This window comes from Eretmochelys imbricata, chromosome 6 (assembly GCF_965152235.1).
Source record: "Eretmochelys imbricata isolate rEreImb1 chromosome 6, rEreImb1.hap1, whole genome shotgun sequence".
NCBI lineage: Eukaryota > Metazoa > Chordata > Testudines > Cheloniidae > Eretmochelys > Eretmochelys imbricata.
The window spans coordinates 124,592,356-124,603,785 of NC_135577.1; positions in this window are offsets into that span (position 1 = coordinate 124,592,356).

Consider the following 11,430-nt stretch of genomic DNA (forward strand, 5'->3'; position numbering starts at 1 on the left):
GGGCGGGAGTGGTGGAGATCTTGACTGGAAAATGTTCAGCCAGTAAGATGGCAGGAACATGTGGTGAGAGAGACCTTTGCTCTGAATTCACTTAGCTTGTTAAGTTAGGTGTTTGTGTTTTGCCTTTTTATGTCCTTGTAACCACTTCTGACTTATATGCCTCATTACTTGTAGTCCCTTATTAACTACAGAAAGAATAGATTTTAAATTTGTTTTGTTGTTTTATCTAAATCAGTGGGTTTGGACTGAAGCAGTTGGGGAATCTCCATTTGGGATAAGATTTGTGCATATCATTTTCTATCAATAAAATGACGGACTTTATATGAGCTTGTGTTGTCCAGGAGAAGGCTGGGTAGTACAAGACACATTTATGAGAGAGAGTTTGGGACTGGGAATTTGCTGGTGTTGCCCTGAAGTGTAGTTCAAGAGTGGCTGGCTATAGTGCTCCGACAATATAGCTGGGAGTGATTTACATGCTGGGGGCTCTGAGAGGTGACAAGGAGTGGTTGCTCTCACAGCAAAGCTGTGTAAAAGGCATCCCAGGTTGGAGAATTGAGAGGACACAGCTGTTCATCAGTCCAGATTGCACCCTAGGGAATGTCACAGTAAGTAACCACTCTTGGTAATTGGATGAGGGGTGGCTTTTGGGTCCCTAGAGGGCATAGGAAGGAGTTTGGGATTGTGGGATCTTTCTGCCAAAATGATCAGCAGTGAAGTAGCTACAGATATGAATGTTTAATTTAACATTAGGTTTCAGAATTGACATGACTGAGATGAATGGGCAGTTCACACCTCTGGTCTGTTGCTTATGTTAGACAACACTGGACTGGCTTATTCTCCATTTGTGGTTTTCAGGGTTTCCTTTACAACTACAACTCTTCATGAATACCTAAATTCTTAAGTGCAGTTTGGTGGCAAATTTCACAGCTGTGTAATACATGGGGCTCTGACTTTTGCTTTTAACTTGTTTGATATACATTTTTTTTTATTGATCATGACACTTTGTATTGAATAGGGTAATGGCTCAGTTAAACTTTTCAAGTTTTCTATCAATTGCTAATCTTTATCACTTGTGAGGTAGCAAACTGAGACTACTGCAGTGGTTCTCAAACTTTTGTACTGATGACCCCTTTCACATAGCAAGCCTCTGAATGTGAACACCCCTTTATAAATTAAACACCTTTTTTTAATACGTTTAACACCATTATAAATGCTGGAGGCAAAGCAGAGTTTGGGGTGGAGGCTGACAGCTTGCAACCCCCATGTAATAACCTTGTGACGCCCTAAGAGTCCCAACCCCCAGTTTGAGAACCCCTGGAATACTGGTTCTGGTCCACTTATTGATCTTGATTAGCAGGAGATGAAAAGGCCACTGCTATTCTATGCAGAAATATGCTCTTATCACTGTAATCCTTTCCTCTGTTCCCTCCTATCACTCTCTTCAGTTATTTCACACACTATTACTACTTGTCTCAAATTAAGATTATATAAATGCTTTGGAACAAGGGTTGTTTGTTATGATACAGTACATCTATACAGTACCTAGCCCAATGTAGTCCTTGGTCAGCTACCTCATACACCAGGAATTGAAGCAAACATTATTTTAGAATAGATTTACAAAATAGGTGAGGTTTATCAGCTCTTTCACCTCTTGAAATCATAGTGGGATTGTTTCCCTACAACCATTTTGTAACATCACTCTTTTGGGACCCTCAGACATACTTTCAGTGAGGTAATTTCACCGTTGGTGTTGCAGAGATGTCTCCTACCTCAATTAACTAATCCTCATTGAGATTGTACTCTGCCTAATCTGACAACTCTAATCATTTAGATGTATTAAACCAGTGTTCCCCAGGGGGAAGCTAGAATAGTAGAGATGGTGAGGGCAGAAGAGATGTGGATGTCGGAATAGGTACATGATAGTCGGTCCCACTCTCACTGCAAATGTAGTTCTGCTCCTGTGGCTAAAAGCAGCATGGGGGTTTTGTGGAAGGAATGTACTATCCATCCCTGCTGCTATGGTGGCCCATAAGGCAGCTAGCTCCAGGAGTATAGCTTCTCCGTTCTCATGGTACTTGGCTAAGCTACACTGAAACCCCTATGCGGAGCAACAAGTGCTGTAGCATTCTCATCGGTGAAGAAATAGGAAGGGGGGGATAGAAAAGACAAGAGGGTGAAAAACTAAAAGGGTGTGGGGGATGGGGAGAGTGTGTTTGTGCAAGGGGGTCAGGAGATAAAGGGGACCCAGCTGCCCACCTGTCTGAAGGGAGCTCCAATACAATTAATCTGAGTAGGGCAGGAGTCATACTTATGCATCCTCCTTATAAGGATTTATTATTTAATACAGAGCAAGTTGGGAAATCCTAATGGATCAGTGGAAGGAAAACATGCCTGCCCTACTCCCCCATGCTGTGCCATCTGCTCTGACCTCCACAAATCCTGCCTTGATTTGTGAACGTGATTAATTCATTAGGAGGACTGGCTAGCTCAAGGGATCCCCTAAAGATAATATTTACATGTACTCTACCCCCAACTGTGAACATGCAATTGTTTACCTCAGAAATGCAAAGCAAACTGCCAGCTAGGTTTGTGGAGGAATGGTCAAATATATGCAGCACATTCTATCAATTTTTAGATCCCTCCTCACCACAGTGTCTTACAATCTATAATGTATTTAACCTCACAACACCTCTGTGAGGTACAGAAGTGCTCTTACCCCCATTTTAAAGGTGGGGAACTGAACCAAAGAAACCAAAGGCCAGATTTTTTAAGGTATTTAAGAACCCAGTAGGATTTTCATTTTGAAATAACAGGAATTGGATGCGTAAGTGCCGCTAGGTATCTGCCTCTTTAGGCATCTAAACACCTTTAAAAATGTGACCCCAAGTGACTTGCCCAAGGTCATGCAGGAACGCAGAGTAGGGAATCAAACCCAGGCCTCCTGAATCCCAACTTAGTACACTAACCATTGGGCTATTCTCCCTACAGCTATCCTGTCCCTTAAACCTAACATATAAGGCAAAGGTTCTAGCACTATGCTGCAGTCCTCTTACCTCCACCTTCTCCTCCCTCATTTTTCTACCCATAATCCAGCTCCGCCCAATCAGTACAGTATCCCTCATGTTACTTATTTTGATGTTAAATTCAATGGTTGAGATTTTCAAAGCAGTGTAAGGGACTTAGATGCATTTTCTCTTTGTTTAAAATGTCAACCCAAAGTCCTTTACTCCGCCCACAAACTTTGTTTTCAATGTGCTGCTGATCTTGGTATAGAGGGTACATAATTGCGCTCTAAGAGTTGCTGGGGGCTGAAGGCTGTTACAGTTGGGTTGGGATTTTTAGTTCCTGGGATGGCAGGGGAAGTGGTTGGAGTATTGGTTCCCCAGGTCAGATGAGGATTTTGGCACTAGGAAGGGGCCGCAACTCCCCTTTCATCCCTCCTTTTGGGCAGAGGCAGTGGTGACCTATTTTGAGGAGGAGGATTGAATTTTTAATTCTCCATCCCGGCAACTAGCAGTCCATAGTGCCCTGCCCCAACATCTTCAACTGCATCCAGTAGTCATGGGTAAGTGTATGTTTCTGCTGAAACAGTCACCAGTGGAATAGTGAAGCGTTGAGTTAAACGTTTTAGTTAAAACAAGGGTATTTAAATTACATTTGAAATGGAATTAGGGATCAGAGTTACCACCACCTTGAGAAGAATGGGAGCGGTTCATACCTCGCTAGAACCAACGGCGCTGATATCTGTAGATGCATGCTGATGTCGATGCATCAATTTAAATTTGGTTCACAATTTGAAATCTTTCTCTAATCTAACAAGTTAGAATTAGTGGAATTTTCAAAATGGTCATTGACTTTAAATAGCAATTATTGGGCCCTTTGCACAGACACATTATACACAGAGCCTTAAATTTACAGGTATCGACGAAAAAGAGCTCTATATAGCAAGACAACAAGCCCTCTTATTAGAGTGCTAGATAGGGTATATAGCTATCCCAGTCTATTAAAAGAAAATGGATTGTCTGTAATAGTAAGTATTGGAGGGATTGAGGCCATCACTAGATCCCCTATCCAAAGACTGCCGCCTGTTGCGATCCTTTTAGAAATGATTCTTGGGTTTTTTGGGGAATTTTTTTTTCTTCACATAAAGAATTTATACCGTTAACTGGCTTATGTGGCCAGACCCACCGTGGCATATTATAAATAGGAACTCATCACGTTTGGTCAAATAGCTCAACTAGAAAGGATCCTAGCAAATTTGAAGAAAAAAAATTATATGCGATTATATGTCTAGGAAACTTTCCATCCAGTCAGTCTACCCAGCATGACCATATTAATGTCCTTAAATAGTAAATATAAATAGAGTAATTCCGATCAAAGATTTTTCCTATTGTTCCTGCTGTGGATTTTTCAGACTCATAAGGTATGTGGAAGAATGTTCTCTACTAAACTGTATAGACATTTTTAGACTCAGTGGGTGAAATCCAAACCCTATTGAAGTCCATGGGAATTTTACTATATATTTCAATAGAATCAGGTTTTCATTCAATATCTTTAGCTGGGCTCTTCATTATTTCGGGCATATTGGATTGACGCTCAAGGAAAGTGGTTAATTTGTGCATTTCTACAAGCTAGTAAACAGTTACATCAAATGGAACTGTTCTTCTATTCCTCGTATCACCAGAAACTGGAACATGGGATTGACTGAAGTGACTGTTAGGTGGAATAACTTCCAAGGTACTTGATAAATGGGACATTTTTGTCAATGTTTGACATAATGAACATGTGTAGAACATCATATCCACTTAATTGTCTCCTTTTTTCTGTATATTTGTTTTACTATTGGACTTCTCTCTTCTTTTTCTTTTTGATTATAGCATGCTATTAAAATCTCTTGTGCTTTTAAAACCAATTAAATGAAGAATTGTAGTGGTTTGTCTCCTATGAATAGGTACAAGAATTCAAAACACGCTGTGTTTGACAGATCCATAGTACAGCAGCAAATGGGTGAAACTTCTGTAATGCTTGAGAGAAAATACTTGGTGTAATATTTGAAAATTCAGAGGAAGTGCTGTGTGATCTCACCCCCCTCTCTGCCAATACACCTACAGTCATCACCTGCAACAGGCTTGCCATTACCAGCGCTGGGCTAAACCTCCCTTAAGATCAGACTATGAAACATGCTGACTGATGCCTAATTATATTATTATTTTATGATGTGGACAAATACTTTCTAGGGATTTACAATGAAATCAACTAACAGTTTTCAGAGTAACAGCCGTGTTAGTCTGTATTCGCAAAAAGAAAAGGAGGACTTGTGGCACCTTAGAGACTAACCAATTTATTTGAGCATAAGCTTTCGTGAGCTACAGCTCACTTCATCGGATGCATACTGGGGAAAGTGTAGATCTTTTTATACACACAAAGCATGGAAAAAATACCTCCCCCCCACCCCACTCTCCTGCTGGTAATAGCTTATCTAAAGTGATCACTCTCCTTACAATGTGTATGATAATCAAGTTGGGCCATTTCCAGCACAAATCCAGGGTTTAACAAGAACGTCCTTGGGGGGGAGGAGGGGGGCGGTAGGAAAAAACAAGGGGAAATAGGTTACCTTGCATAATGACTTAGCCACTCCCAGTCTCTATTCAAGCCTAAGTTAATTGTATCCCATTTGCAAATGAATTCCAATTCAACAGTCTCTCGCTGGAGTCTGGTTTTGAAGTTTTTTTTTGTTGTAATATCGCAACTTTCATGTCTGTAATCGCGTGACCAGAGAGATTGAAGTGTTCTCTGACTGGTTTATGAATGTTATAATTCTTGACATCTGATTTGTGTCTACTATCTACTACCCAAGATCCCTAAACCTGGAAATCCTGGGCGCCCCATCATCTCAAGCATTGGCACCCTGACAGCAGGATTGTCTGGCTATGTAGACTCCCTCCTCAGGCCCTACGCTACCAGCACTCCCAGCTACCTTCGAGACATCACTGACTTCCTGAGGAAACTTCAATCCATCGGTGATCTTCCTGATAACACCATCCTGGCCACTATGGATGTAGAAGCCCTCTACACCAACATTCCACACAAAGGTGGACTACAAGCCGTCAAGAACACTATCCCCGATAATGTCACGGCTAACCTGGTGGCTGAACTTTGTGACTTTGTCCTTACCCATAACTATTTTACATTTGGGGACAATGTATACCTTCAAATCAGCGGCACTGCTATGGGTACCCGCATGGCCCCACAGTATGCCAAACCCCTCCAACGCATTATTAAGGATCTACAACCTATCCTGAAGGATGACCCAACACTCTCACAAATCCTGGGAGACAGGCCAGTCCTTGCCTACAGACAGCCCCCCAACCTGAAGCAAATACTCACCAGCAACCACATACCACACAACAGAACCACTAACCCAGGAACCTGTACTTGCAACAAAGCCCATTATCAACTGTGCCCACATATCTATTCAGGGGACACCATCACAGGGTCTAATAACATCAGCCACACTATCAGAGGCTCGTTCACCTGCACATCCACCAATGTGATATATGCCATCATGTGCCAGCAATGCCCCTCTGCCATGTACATTGGTCAAACTGGACAGTCTCTACGTAAAAGAATAAATGGACACAAATCAGATGTCAAGAATTATAACATTCATAAACTAGTCGGAGAACACTTTAATCTCTCTGGTCACGCGATTACAGACATGAAAGTTGCGATATTACAACAAAAAAACTTCAAATCCAGACTCCAGCGAGAGACTGTTGAATTGGAATTCATTTGCAAATGGGATACAACTAACTTAGGCTTGAATAGAGACTGGGAGTGGCTAAGCCATTATGCAAGGTAACCTATTTCCCCTTGTTTTTTCCTACCCCCCCCCCCCCCCCCCACAGACATTCTTGTTAAACCCTGGATTTGTGCTGGAAATGGCCCACCTTGATTATCATACATATTGTAAGGAGAGTGATCACTTTAGATAAGCTATTACCAACAGGAGAGTGGGTTTGTGTTTTTTTTGGGGGGGGGGGAAGAAAACCTGGATTTGTGCTGGAAATGGCCCACCTTGATTATCATACACATTGTAAGGAGAGTGATCACTTTAGATAAGCTATTACCAGCAGGAGAGTGGGGTGGCGGGAGGTATTTTTTCATGCTTTGTGTGTATAAAAAGATCATCTACACTTTCCATTGTATGCATCTGATGAAGTGAGCTGTAGCTCACGAAAGCTTATGCTCAAATAAATTGGTTACTCTCTAAGGTGTCACAAGTACTCCTTTTCTTTTTGCTACTACAGAGGGTAGATGGGAGGTTGAGACACTCTGTACCTCAAAATAGCACCCTGGAACCCCCATATTCACTAGTGTAATATGATTATGATATGCTTTGTACAATGCATGCCTTGTGAGGTATTATTTAAAAAGTCTTGATCTGTTGAACACTAATATCCTGTTGAATTGTCTGTACTATCATTGTATGTGAAGTTATGAAGTATTGCTATATGTTTGTTACTGAAATATGTGGTAAATGGGAAAAGCCCACAGCTAGCTTTTCAGCAGCAACAAAGAAACAACTGAAAATACAGATTTACATCTAGATTGGCCAAACAGGTGTTGATGTCCCATTAAGGGAACTCCAAGCTCCCAATGGCCATCCCAGAGATTCCTCAGAGGGCACGAACATGATGGAGGCAGCCTAACTCATGTGACCCAGCAAGGATCTTTCTAACAGCTGGAGGAAAGTAGAAAAGAGGGACAGTGACATCACCACCTGGCCTCTCTCCTCCCACATCTCAACACCTGGAAGATAATCTGGAAGACAGAGATTTGGAATTGGGGAGATTGGACCCAGGCTGAGAGGGAATTCAGCCTGTGTAATAAGAAGTGTACAATGCCTGGAACATCCAGTGGGGTGAGAAAAGCTGTTGATTCAAATCTTGCTTAGTCTGTTAAAGTTAGAATTTAGACTGCGGTTCTATTTTTATTTCTTATGTAACCAACTTTGACCTCTTTGCCTAACCATTATAATCACTTAAAATCTATCTTTCTGTACTTAATAAACGTATTTCAGTGTTTTATCCTTACTAGTGAATGTGTCTAACGTGCTCTTGGAATCTGCTCAGATTACAAAGGCTGGTGCATGTCCACTTTCCTTAGACAGGTTTCAGAGTAACAGCCGTGTTAGTCTGTATTCGCAAAAAGAAAAGGAGTACTTGTGGCACCTTAGAGACTAACCAATTTATTTGAGCATGAGCTTTCGTGAGCTACAGCTCACTTCATCGGATGCATACCGTGGAAACTGCAGCAGACATTATATACACACAGAGATCATGAAACAATACCTCCTCCCACCCCACTGTCCTGCTGGTAATAGCTTATCTAAAGTGATCATCAAGTTGGGCCATTTCCAGCACAAATCCAGGTTTTCTCACCCTCCACTCGCCAGCAGGAGAGTGAGTTTGTGTGTGTGTGTGGATGAGCTATTGCCAGCAGGAGAGTGAGTTTGTGTTTGTGTGTGTGTGTCCCCGGGGAAAAAGGGGTGTGTGTGAGAGAGCCTGGATTTGTGCTGGACATGGCCCACCTTGATTACCATGCACATTGTAGGGAGAGTGGTCACTTTGGATGAGCTATTACCAGCAGGAGAGTGAGTTTGTGTGTGTGGTTTTTGGAGGGGGGTGAGAGAACCTGGATTTGTGCTGGAAATGGCCCACCTTGATTATCATGCACATTGTGAAGAGAGTTGTCACTTTGAATGGGCTATTACCAGCAGGAGAGTGAGTTTGGGGGGGGGGGGGGTGGAGGGTGAGAAAACCTGGATTTGTGCTGGAAATGGCCCACCTTGATTATCATGCACATTGTAGGGAGAGTGGTCACTTTGGATGAGCTATTACCAGCAGGAGAGTGAGTTTGTGTGTGTGGTTTTTGGAGGGGGGTGAGAGAACCTGGATTTGTGCTGGAAATGGCCCACCTTGATTATCATGCACATTGTGAAGAGAGTTGTCACTTTGAATGGGCTATTACCAGCAGGAGAGTGAGTTTGGGGGGGGGGGGGTGGAGGGTGAGAAAACCTGGATTTGTGCTGGAAATGGCCCAACTTGATGATCACTTTAGATAAGCTATTACCAGCAGGACAGTGGGGTGGGAGGAGGTATTGTTTCATGATCTCTGTGTATATAAAGTCTGCTGCAGTTTCCACGGTATGCATCCGATGAAGTGAGCTGTAGCTCACGAAAGCTCATGCTCAAATAAATTGGTTAGTCTCTAAGGTGCCACAAGTACTCCTTTTCTTTTTCCTTAGACAAAGTGGCTAATAGACTGCAGGAAGCGGAAAAAGAGAGAGACTATTAGAGTCAGTTGAGAATGAAGGAACTAGAGATAAAGGACAATGAGAGAGATACTGTGGACCGGAAATAGCACATCAACAGGTCCTAGAGCTGAAAGCCAAAGAAGCTGAGGCCCAGAAACTAGCCAGGAGGAGAACTGAAGGGGGGCAGTGGTCCCACAGCTCCAGATTGTACCCTGGGGGTGTGTCCCAGAGGTGCAGAGGGGTGGTTGTGCCTGGGCTTAGGGCACTCTCCCCATGTTATAGAGGGGGAGCTAAGGCACAGATGGGCAACATGGGGGAAGTGTCCCTCCATATATCTGAGATGGCTGGGTGAGGATGTCCTTGAGCAGGGGGCTGTGCCCCCCATACTCCTGCAGAGGGCTGGGTGCTGATGTTCCTGGGTGGAGTGGGGGGACTGTGCCTCCCCTATCCCTGTGGAGGCCGTCGCAGATGCCCCAGGGCAGGTATCTGTGCCCCCCCATCCCTGCGGGGGCTGTCGAGGATGCCCCAGGGGAGGGCAGGTATCTGTGCCCCCCATAGCCCTGTGGGGGCTGTCGGGGATGCCCCAGGGGAGGGCAGGTATCTATGCCCCCCCATCCCTGCGGGGGCTGTCGGGAATGCCCCAGGAGAGGGCAGGTATCTGTGCCCCCCATATCCCTGCGGGGACTGTCGGGGATGCTCCAGGGGAGGGCAGGCATCTGTGCCCCCCCTATCCCTGCGGGGGCTGTCGGGGATGCCCCAGGGGAGGTATCTGCCCCCCCATCCCTGCGGGGGCTGTCGGGGATGCCCCAGGAGAGGGCAGGTATCTGTGCCCCCCCATCCCTGTGGGGGCCGTCACAGATGCCCCAGGGCAGGTATCTATGCCTCCCCATCCCTGTGGGGGCTGTCGGGGATGCCCCAGGGGAGGGCAGGTATCTATGCCCCCCCTATCCCTGTGGGGGCTGTCGGGGATGTCCCGGGGAGGGCAGGTATCTATGCCCCTCCTATCCCTGCGGGGGCTGTCGGGGATGCCCCAGGGCAGGTATCTATGCCCCCCCATCCCTGCGGGGGCCGTCGCAGATGCCCCAGGGCAGGTATCTATGCCTCCCTATCCCTGCGGGGGCTGTCGGGGATGCCCCAGGGCAGCTATCTGTGCCCCCCTATCCCTGCGGGGGCTGTCGGGGATGCCCCAGGGCAGCTATCTGTGCCCCCCCATCCCTGCGGGGGCTGTCGAGGATGCCCCAGGGGAGGGCAGGTATCTGTGCCCCCCATAGCCCTGTGGGGGCTGTCAGGGATGCCCCAGGGGAGGGCAGGTATCTGTGCCCCCCATATCCCTGTGGGGACTGTCGGGGATGCTCCAGGGGAGGGCAGGCATCTGTGCCCCCCCTATCCCTGCGGGGGCTGTCGGGAATGCCCCAGGGGAGGTATCTGCCCCCCCCCATCCCTGCAGGGGCTGTCGGGGATGCCCCAGGGGAGGGCAGGTATCTGTGCCCCCCCATCCCTGTGGGGGCCGTCGCAGATGCCCCAGGGCAGGTATCTGTGCCTCCCCATCCCTGCGGGGGCTGTCGGGAATACCCCAGGGCAGGTATCTATGCCTCCCTATCCCTGCGGGGGCTGTCGGGGATGCCCCAGGGCAGCTATCTGTGCCCCCCTATCCCTGCGGGGGCTGTCGGGGATGCCCCAGGGCAGGTATCTGTGCCCCCCCATCCCTGCGGGGGCTGTCGAGGATGCCCCAGGGGAGGGCAGGTATCTGTGCCCCCCATAGCCCTGTGGGGGCTGTCAGGGATGCCCCAGGGGAGGGCAGGTATCTGTGCCCCCCATATCCCTGTGGGGACTGTCGGGGATGCTCCAGGGGAGGGCAGGCATCTGTGCCCCCCCTATCCCTGCGGGGGCTGTCGGGAATGCCCCAGGGGAGGTATCTGCCCCCCCCATCCCTGCAGGGGCTGTCGGGGATGCCCCAGGGCAGGTATCTATGCCCCGCCTATCCCTGCGGGGGCTGTCGGGGATGCCCCAGGGCAGGTATCTGTGGCCCCCCATCCCTGCGGGGGCCGTCGCAGATGCCCCAGGGCAGGTATCTGTGCCCCCCTATCCCTGCGGGGGCTGTCGGGGATGCC